The sequence below is a fragment of the Typopeltis vanoorti genome, chromosome 4 (assembly GCF_054136105.1).
Source record: "Typopeltis vanoorti isolate ZY-2024b chromosome 4, IOZ_Tvanoo_1.0, whole genome shotgun sequence".
Classification (NCBI taxonomy): domain Eukaryota; kingdom Metazoa; phylum Arthropoda; class Arachnida; order Uropygi; family Thelyphonidae; genus Typopeltis; species Typopeltis vanoorti.
The window spans coordinates 158,998,002-159,008,732 of record NC_143552.1 but is presented as its reverse complement, the minus strand read 5'-3'; the positions used below and the strand labels follow the sequence as shown (position 1 = coordinate 159,008,732).

Below are 10,731 nucleotides of genomic sequence, written 5' to 3'. Positions count from 1 at the left end.
GGCGCAGTCAAAAAATAAAATAAATTTCCATTGCCCTCAGTTGTAAGGAGTACAGAGTCACCAAAGGTAGAATATTAATTGAGAGATAGAGTAGCATAATAACCAGATAAGTAAGCACAACACAAGTTAATACAACATCGCAGCATAGATAGGATAAACCAATAATAAACAAAGAACAAACTTCACTGTGTACTGCTTAATTAGTGATAGCCCAAGGCTATCACTAATTAAGCGGTACACAGTGAAGAGAGACGGCTCAAATGTGTCGCCATCTCGTGGTCCCTAACCCTAACACAATATATTTAATGTCTGAAATAATGTGGGTTCTACGGTCGATTTTCTTGAGTTTACGGGACGAAAAACCCGAGTTTCCGGGAAGAAAAACTCGCTTGCCCGTGCCAGAGATCAACTAACTCGGGAAATCGCTTCTCGGCCTTTTGGCTAAGATCAAAGTGTAGTATTATTTAATTTGGTATTTTAATTTATTAATAATTGAAAAACTTTAATACGTTTTGAAATAATATTTATTAAACACAACAAGTATATTATACAGAACAACAAATGTAAATGTTCAGTGTGAGCCTTGAGTTTTTTTTTGAGCCAATAATTTTTTGAAATCAGGTTCAGTTGATGTAAGATAAAGTCTTAAATCTGAAATGCATTCTGCTTACTATGGCATTTATTTTTTTATAAAGGTATAAGAAGAGAAAGCCCTAACCTCCAGCTTTATATTTGTAAATGGCAACAAAACCTTAAGCGCCTGTTCAGAAAGTTGTACATATTCTCTGCTGATGTCTGCCCCAAAGTTATGAAGATATTTTTAATAAGATAATAAGAAATTCAGCGTTTAAAGAAGTATCTGTCGAAAGTTCGATCAATGTCTCTTTTTCCTTGATAAATAATCTGGCAGTTCGGAAGTATTCTTCTTCAAAGGGATTCGCAATCCGGTTATTCTCTTCTCCACGTTTCGAGAAGTATAATTCTTTTCGAAAGATTAATTTTAGAAAATAACTTTTAGAGAATAACTGAAAATAAGGTTCAGTTATTTTCTCGCTAATTTCGTAGGAGAGCTGTGGCATGTTCTCAGATAATAAATTGTCTAAAGTTTCGAATACCTCTGTTTGCCGTTTGCAATACATGACCTACAAAAAAAAATCTAATTTTTTAGTCATGATTCGACTTTGTCTGAAACTTTGAATATTGTTTTCGAACTATTGCTAAATTTAGACTGTTTATTTGTAGAAAAATATCTGATAAGTATGCAAGGCTCTAAAGCCAATCACAGTCATGTAACGTGGAAGCAAGTTGGAAAGGATGGTCTTCAAAAAAAAAAAAAAAAATCTGGACCTCATGTCTAAGTTCGAACAGCCGGGAGTAAGGACTTTACTTCTTACTTCTGCATAAATGAACAGAATGAATGAAGATTCATTATCTCTTCACACAGTGTTTTGAAAATCCTCGAGTTTGTGGACTTTCACTTTAGAAAATTAACCAGTTTACCAGCTTCATGAAGAACGACCTTGTAATTCATCAGGGAGATGCTTATATGCTAGGCTTTTCCTGTGGATGCAACAGTGACTCCCGGTTATATTGGGGCTATCTTCATGACAAGACTGCGAAGACCGGAGTAAAAACCTGACATAGCTTTCCGACATCAGTGCATAGCCCACAACAATTAGACCAATTAATGTAGTTTTCTTTGAAATAACAATCAATCGCACTAAATACAGTATATCCTCATCACTTGTGTGCTCTGACAGCGGTTGACAAAGGAAAAGGTTTTCTTCACTCAGTATAGTGTTCAATTATTTTCAGAAATTTTGACTTGTATCATGTCTTCCTCTGTTGATGGCTGTGCCTGCCTCCACGTTTATTCAGTTTTTTTTTTTTCGCGAATCCGTAAATGTCCTGGTTTGAACCCCTAGGGATACGTCTACCCCAGATTGGGAATCACTGATTTAGATGTTTGGAGAAAGTGCTGTTTAGTAAAAGTATGGTAGTGGAACTAGAGGTATTAGCAGGATAAAATATAGCTATGTCTGGCGACCCCTGTGATAAATGAGCATGCGAATAGTAATAATTATGCAATGTTGAATGGGATTTCACAGGTTTCGGATTTGAATGGGTTGATAATGACATTAGAGAAGGGTATCTATGCGTACAAAAGGGATGTTGAAATGCATGTACACGAATGCAAAAAGTATCAAGAATAAGGGTGAAGAAGTTTTGGCATTGACGAGCTAGACATTGCCAAAAATTATAGGCATCAGCGAGAACTGGTTGACTGAAAATGATATACTTTCAGGGATAGAATGTAAAGGGTATTGTATTTTCAAAGATAGAGGGAACCAGCACAGGAGGTTGGGTATTGCTGATAATAGCTGAAGAATTGCATCCAACAAAATTGGAAGTTAAAAAGGATTTTTGGTCTGAGGGAGATGGTTCATCTGAGGCTGTCTGGTGTGAGATAGAGGCAAATAGGACAAAACACGTTGCTGGGTGCTGCTATAGACCAAAGCGTCAACAGGGTCATATTCCTGTGGACCCTAAGATGTACATGCCATGTATTGGCAGAACAGCACAGTGAGAGAGGAGCATACTTACATGAGACGTTAATTATGGGAACATCGATTGGAGGCACGAAAGGGGGCATGGCAAGATGGAAGTGGGATTTATGCACTTGCTAAGGGATACTTACATGAAACAATATATTATAGAGAGGACAAGGGATTTGATAGTATTGGATCTGAAAATAGCATCAGATGACATATCCATAACGAAGGTAGATACTCTGCACCCAGTTGGGGAGAGTGACCATGTGGAATTCTCCTGTCAAGAAGGGGGTTTATGTTTAACTATAATGCTGGTCATTATGAGAGACTCGACAATCATCTTGGAACAGTGCCATAGCTTGAGAAGCTCCAAGGAAAGAATGGCAGTAGTCAGAGATTGCTTGGTAGTGTTGGATTCTGAATGAAGAGAAATTAAAGTTATTGGTATTTCTTTCAGAATCCAACATGATCTTCCATAACATAAGCAAGACTTGTAAATATTGTTCATTGTTTGTCTCTTGCTTAAACTGTATTACTCATATAATTGTTCTGTATTTTGTCAGTTATTAATTAATTATATAATTTTAGAATATGTCATAATAATGAAAGGACTCTGTAGTAAATGCCATTTATTTTATTACTTTATTCGCGCCTCCGCAGCGCAGTTGGAAGAACAACGGTACATTGCGCCCTTCGATTGGAATAGGCCTAAGTTCGATTCTCGTCGCGACCGGAGGAATCTTTATCTGTACGATTTTCAATCGAAGGTGAGTTAACCGATCTCATACGGTGGTAGCAGGTTTTTTTTTCTCCCGGAAACTCGGGTTTTCATCTCGCATACAGACAAATCGGCCCTTCCGAACACACGCAATTTACAGACATAGGATACCAGTTGTGGTGGAGGTGGCCGGTAGATGGCGTTGATGGAGATGATTCGTAGTAGAGGTTCGGTGTAGTGGTTGAGACAGTTGTAGGTGTCCTCCCGCGATGAGTCTTTGGACTCCTTGGAGGCGTCAGGAATAATAATAATAATAATAATAATAATAATTCCTTCAATAATATTATAAGAAATTGTATGTATGTAACTTTATGAGCCTTATGAGAACTGTAATATATGTTTTTTTTTTTTTGTTATTGTGAATGAAGGTGAAGGTAAATTTAAGTAACTATAATATTTTTTTTATTAATTTTCAATACCAGTATGTAAAGGTATAATATTATGTAATATTTCTGTTTTTATTTTATTTTGTTTGTTACTATGAAGACGGGCTAGAAATAGTTAGCGCGTGCATGGATCGCGAGATATGGTATTCAACTGCAGAGAAGAAATTGACACAACACCGCCCAAAATTCTTTCTCATGCTCTCTTATGTCAATTTCTCTGTGTCCGCCATTTGTTTCAGCCACAACATGAGAAATTACTCACTTAAGATAAAGACATGCTTAAGCTCTCAAGAGCAAAGGCTTAGAAGCAATGAATAAAGTGTAATTTGAAAGTAAAGAGTAATATGAGAGTAATTTAATGGATAATATTATTTAAGGTAATTCAAAAACTATGTTAGAATCATGCCCGATACAGGGAAAGTTATGTTAAGTGGTTTCGGAGTTGTTAACCAATCAGCGGAGGGTCTCATCATTACGTATCAGTCCATGACACAGCAGAAAAATCCGAGTCCTCATCCGGTAATCCTTGCAGTAAGAGTTCCGTCAAGAGGGCGGCCGAGTAAAGAACGTGACCGTATGAGACTACTCAAAGACGGCTGAGTGAGTAACATACCCAGAGAGAGAGGGTGCTCGCTGCCATGATATAAGCGTGGCGCGCTCTTCAAACGCTCTCTTGTTTCCTGCATTTTTCCTGTGTGGCAGTGTTGGTAGCCGGAAATTTTTTTTTACTTATAGTTACTTTATTGGATTTATTGTGTTTTTCTTCTTCTTTTTTCTAACATTTATACTAACTTTGTTGTTGTTTTGTTACTAACCATTAACTTGCTGGTAGCGCTTTTTAGCGCTACGGGATTATTCTAGAGTCTTCGGACTCTAATTTTTTTTCTTTCTTTTTACAGACGCAGAGACTATGATGAGTAAGGTTATCCTCGTCAGTGGAGATTCCAGGGTTGGAAGACCCCAGAGTATTAACGAAAGTTCTTAAGGAGATCGTAGGAGCGCAGAATATCTTCTCCTTCACCTCCTATGGAGGGGGTAGATTTCTGTTCGTCGGGAACAACGTGACGACGAGAGACAAATTGTTAGAGGGCTTTCAAGTCCAGGGGAAGCAGGTAACCCCCACCATGGTCGAGTCCCAAAATGCGACAAATTAAAATCAGCCGATTCCCCATGGAATATCTAGAAGCTGGAGACGACGTGCTCATTCAAACTTTCAACAAGTGGGGGAAAGTGAGTAACATCAAAAAGAGCTTCTGCCAGGAAGACCCTGCCTGGTTTTCCAGTAAAGTCACATTTACCATGGACATGCGACAGCCCGTACCAAATCTCGTAATCATCGGTACGTCGCGTGTCCTAGTACAATATCACGGAGTGCAAAGACAGTGTCTGCGGTGTGGCTCCATTGAACATCTGGGGAGTGACTGCCCCCGAGCGAAGTGCTTCAACTGCATCAGTGTAGGGCACATATCACATCAGTGCTCACACCCCTGCCGAAAGTGCGCAAGCACTGACCATACTGTTACATCTTGCTCTCTGTGCACATTTGCAGAGAAGGCAGGAGTGCCCATGGAGGCACTATCTCTGCAGCTTGCAAAAGACGCCGGTGGATTTCCGGTACTCCCCAACACCATCGGGGAGAAGACTTTCACACAGACTGTCTTGGGAAAATTAAAAAGCGTCCTGCTATAACATCAGCAGAAGAGAGTTCCCCCAGCAACAACATCCGCTGAGGAAACAGTCCCCACCTCGGACAGTTCCATCGTTCCACCACCACCACCACCATTGGAACAGGAACAAGTGCAACACACAGCCGAGGGGAGTGCAGAAGAAGCTATGGATAGTGTAATATCAGCTATCCCCCCTCATCAACACCAGAGGAAGCTTCGTCTGCGGACACTTCACAAGCCCCCCCCCTGTAGTAACCAGCATCCCCCCTGCAGAGGGGGTTGATTAAAAAAGAGGAGGAACAACATCTTCCACCACCTCAACACCTCCCTAAAAAAGAAAAGAGGCGGCTGCTCCAAAATTTCAGAAAAAACACCAGAGGTCGCCCAACGGGAGGTTTGGACTCTACGACATCAGAGTCCGAGATGGATGTGGAAACCTCCTCTTCCCACAGGGAAAGTATCAACTCCAGGATACAAAAACTTACCGGCTCCCAGTTCAACTTGTACAATTATAAGATCAAGGATAATAAAATTACTAGCTTTAAGATCTGACGAGTTCCAGGTTCTCTCGAACTCGCGTATACAAAACTGGAAGCTGGTCTGCAGGGCAGGGGATATTCCACCTCCCCCCTACAGATCGACGACCTCACAAGGTACGTACGAAAATTACGTATTAAATATCTAGGTCGGGTTTAATTACTTTAAACATAGTAACATCGCCACCCCACTTCTGTGTTGCCTCCCTCAACATCAGAGGGCTCCGTTCACCACCTAAACAGCAGGAAATGTGGAAAATCATGCTAGCTCACAATATCCGGCTCTTGATCCTGCAAGAGACACATTTCTTCCACTTTAAAGACATGCACAAACTGCGCCATAAGCACCAAGTCCAATCATACTGGAGTTTCGGCACAAATACCACCGCCGGGGTCGGGGTACTTATGCTATCCCCCCCTTCTCGGAGCCTTCCATAACATCCAGAGGGATACAGAAGGGAGAGTCCTTGCTATCGACTGGAAGAACCGGGGCTGTACCACCAGGTACATTAACATCTACGACCCGGCAAATGCAACATTTCCATCTCGGGATGGAAGATCGGGATGGAAGGCCCATGGAAAGCCTTGGGCTCTAGCCCAAGGCTTTCCATGTCACAACGCCATCTGTGACATTAATCTCGACATTGAACTGGAGAAACAAAAGGAGGTGGATAAAAAGAACAACAAGATCCGTCTCCACCTCCGCTCAGAAGACTGGCAATCGGCCGCTTTCTATAACAGGCGTTTCATCAACTTCCGGCAGGAGCGAACCATTACTACCATCAGTGAAGGCCGGTGTGACCACACCACAACACCTAACATCATAAACGCCTTCTGGGGAGTACTACAGTCAACTCTACCAAGACAACAGTACCCCCCAGGATTACTCCTGTTGGAACATTGACTCCTTCCCTGCGCACATGCAAGCAGGGTTGGATGCACCTTTTACAGCAGCCGAAATAACATCGGCCTTCAAACAATGCCTGGGCCAGACGGGCTAGGCACAGAACTCTACCAAGAGGCCTGGGACCACATCCTCCCCATTCTCCTGGCAATATTTAACATCTTCCTTACCACCAGAAACATGCCACGAGAATTTACGGAATGCCAAGTCCGTAAATTCTCGAAGACCAACAGGGACCCTTTCATTATCAAAAACTGGCACCCCATCAGTCTGTCGAACACGGATTATAAGATCCTCGCCCGTGTTCTCAACAACAGACTGAAAATCGGGATGAGGTACATCATCAAAAGTACACAAGTGTATGGTGTTCCTGGTCGATCGATTGAGTTCAATCTCATCCTCATCAGAGAAGTGCTACATCTGGTTAACATCAAGAACTACTCTATGGCATTGTTGACTATTGATCTCAACCGAGCGTTCGACAGCATCCGGCATTCCTTTCTCTTCAACATCGTGGAGAAAGACGGGGTCAGCAGTGGACTCCTCAACATCATCAGAGGAGGCTACAACAACAACTCCACTCACTTCCTCATCAACAAACACCTATCTGAGCCCATTACCGTTCAGAAAGGGGTCAAACAAGGGTGTCCAATCAGTCCACTGCTCTTTGCTCTAGCCCTTGAACCGTTCCTATGAGCTGTCAACAACTTTCCTGTGGTTAGAGGAATTCCACTCCCTCTCACCACGGATGATTCCAAGGTAATCGCCAATGCAGATGACGTGGTGGGCACTGTTAGGGACAATCACTCTGTACTAAACTTCTTCAACACTCTGGAGAAGTTTAAAGCGTTGGGACTAACATCCATCCCCCGACAAAGCCAAGATCAAGTTGTATGGAGTCTGGGAACTGCCCAACATCCCTGCAGGCCTTGTCCCTACTACAACCCCCTCACCATCCTGTGGGTCCCGTTTAAAGAACAGCCCGTGCTCAACATAGAACATCTCGACAACAACACCGTCGAGAGACTCAAGGACTGGAGAAATGGACAGCTGTCACTCTCCTCCAGGGCTACTGTCATCAAAAACATCATATGCCCTGTGCTTCAGCACATCCTGAACATTATTAACATCAGCGAGGATCAGGAAATCCAGCTTTACAGGAAGCGCCTGAAGTTCTTCTGAGGAAGTCTACGTCGGGAAGTTGATATCAAGATCCTTTAACTTCCGGAGAAGCGGGGGGGCCTCGGCCTCTCCCTCCTTGAACATCAGGTACCTAAGTGATATAATACCGCTTTCCATCTAAACAGGGTACTGCAGACCACACATCCCTGCAGCTATCCTGTGCGGTATTTCTTAGGTTTCAAGCTTCACCTTTTTGGGATCCCAGTCCACCAGGGTCTCAAGGCGGACATTGTTCCAGTAGACTACAACAGACTGTGCCAGCTTATGCAACAACTCCTCTCATCGGGTGTGAACATTGCCGGGATGTGAAACAGCTACACATGGTACGAACATTTCTTTAACATCCTTCGTACCGATGTTCCGGATCTGAGGATCAACAACAACGAGAACCTCGTCGGCCACCTCTCCAAACATCGAGGCTACCCGTCGAGAAAGGACCTGGCATGGAAGATTGCGTACGGACACCTTCCAGTCAACATCAACATCTGGTGGTTTCACAACACCCGGAACCACTTTTGTGACTTCTGCAGGAGCCTGGACATTGTGGAGCACGCCTTCTACCGGTGTCACATTTCCATCTACATCTGGAGGAGGCTAAGCGTCGAGCTCCGCATCCCCCTCCTACTGTAGGAGCAAGTCATCTTCCTGCAGTTCGCTCCCCCAGCCAACAACAAGCAGAAGTTAGTGGTATTTATTATTAATGAGCTCAAATACCACATCTGGAAGGTAAGAAAAAATTTTCTAATCCTGCTAATCCTCCCAATCTGTTGGATCTCTCTCGGATCGTTCTCTACATGTTCTACGGTTCCTTAAGGAGGTTTTTACATCTCGAAAGGGAGGCTCTGGGTGACACCACATTTAAGATCAAGTGGTGTTCACCTCCAATCCTGTGCAGTGTCAGACACAACACCATCAAGTCTGCCTGCTGCTGCTTTAAGATCTCCATCTACAGCAGCAGCTCCATTCCTAGTCATTGCCTTGGTCTCTGCGTCTCCCCCCCCTGAGGTATGTTTTGTTCCTTGGTTTCCCACGGGGGTAGTTCGGAGGAAAAACCCAGGCAGGCTTATTCGAGGCGGGCTGCCCTGATGGAGCAGGTCACCTGGGCACCGGCTACCTCCGTGGTCTTTTCAATCTTGTGAGCCAGGAGACCTGGGGAGAAAAGATATCATCTGATAGCGTGGACCTAGCAAGATGTGTGACATGAGCTGAGGCCTACATTTCCTTTTTTCCTACTCCCCACCTTCCCAACCGCCCTTCCCATCCTATTCCCTCTCATCTCCTCTCCTTTCCCTTTTCCATCCCCCTAACATTCCCACCTCAACCTCTCTGTCACTCCCCTTCCCTTCTTTCTCTTCTCTACTGGGGCACCCTGACCCCACTTCTTTTCAGTAGGCCAATGATGAGACCGCCCTCACTATCACCCTGCAGATTTTGTTACTATTGTTACATTATACTAACATCTTGTTATATTGTACTAACTTGCTGTTTGTATTTTGTTCCACTAACCATTAACCTGCTGGTAGCACTTCATTTTAAAGTGCTACGGGATTACTTATAGAGTCTACGGACTCTAATTTTCTTTCTTTTTTTTTTATCGACGCAGAGATCAAGAATGAGTCGAGTGATCCTCGTCCCCCCAAGAACCCGGACCTTAGGAGTAGAGATTCCAGGATTGGAAGACCCCAGAGTACTGACAAAAGTTTTAAAGGAGACCGTAGGAGCACAGAATATCTTCTCCTTCAATTCTTATGGAGGGGGTTTGATTTCTGTTCGTCGTGAAGAACATGACGACGATGGACAAATTGTTAGAGGGCTTTCAAGTCCAGGGGAAGCAAGTGACCCCCACCATGGTCGGGTTCCAGGTGCGGCAAATCAAAATCAGCTGCTTCCCCATGGAATACATCGAAGATGGAGACGACGTGCTCAAACAAATTTTTCAACAAGTGTGGGAAGTGAGCAACGTTAAGAAGAGCATCTCCCAGTAAAACCCCGCCTAGTTCTCTGGTGAAGTCACATTCACCATGGACATGTGACAGCCTGTACGAAACCTTGTTAACATCGGTACGTCGCGTGTCCTAGTTCAATATCCCGGAGTACAAAGACAGTCTCCGCGGTGCGGTCCGAATGAACATCTGGGTAGTGACTTCCCCCAAGCCAAGTGCTTCAGTTGTGTCGGCGTCAGGCACATTTCAAACCAGTGCCCACATCCCTGCCGAAAGTGCGCAAGCACCGAACACACAGTGACATCTTGCTCTCTGCACACATTTGCAGAGAGGGCAGGGGTCCCGATTGAGGCACTATCGCTGCAACCTGCAAAAGAAGACGGTGGATTTCCGGTTTTACCCACTACCATCGGGGAGAAGACATTTGCACAAACAGTGCTGGGTAAAATAAAGAAGCGTCCAAATGCAACAACACCAGCAGAAGAGACTGTTTCCCCTCCAGAAACAACATCCGCTGAGGAGGCAGTCCCCCCTCGGATATTACCATCGTTCCACCACCACCACCATCATCGGAACAGGAACAAGAACAACACATAGCCGAGGGAGTACAGAAGTAGCTATGGATAGCGTAACATCAGCTATCCGCCCCTCATCAATATCAGAGGAGGCTTCTTCTGGGGATGCTATGCAGATCTCCCCTGCGGTAGCCAACATCCTTCCTGCACAGGAGTTGAATGCTGAAGAGGGGGAACAACTTCTTCTAACCTCCAAGGATCTCCCAAA

At 43.9% G+C, this 10,731-nt stretch overlaps 1 pseudogene; it reads left to right on the top strand.

Annotated features, from left to right (window-relative positions):
• The first annotated feature begins 421 nt into the window (after nt 1-421).
• On the top strand, nt 422-505 carry LOC150107793 (U2 spliceosomal RNA; annotated as a pseudogene).
• Nucleotides 506-10,731: the final 10,226 nt, after the last annotated feature.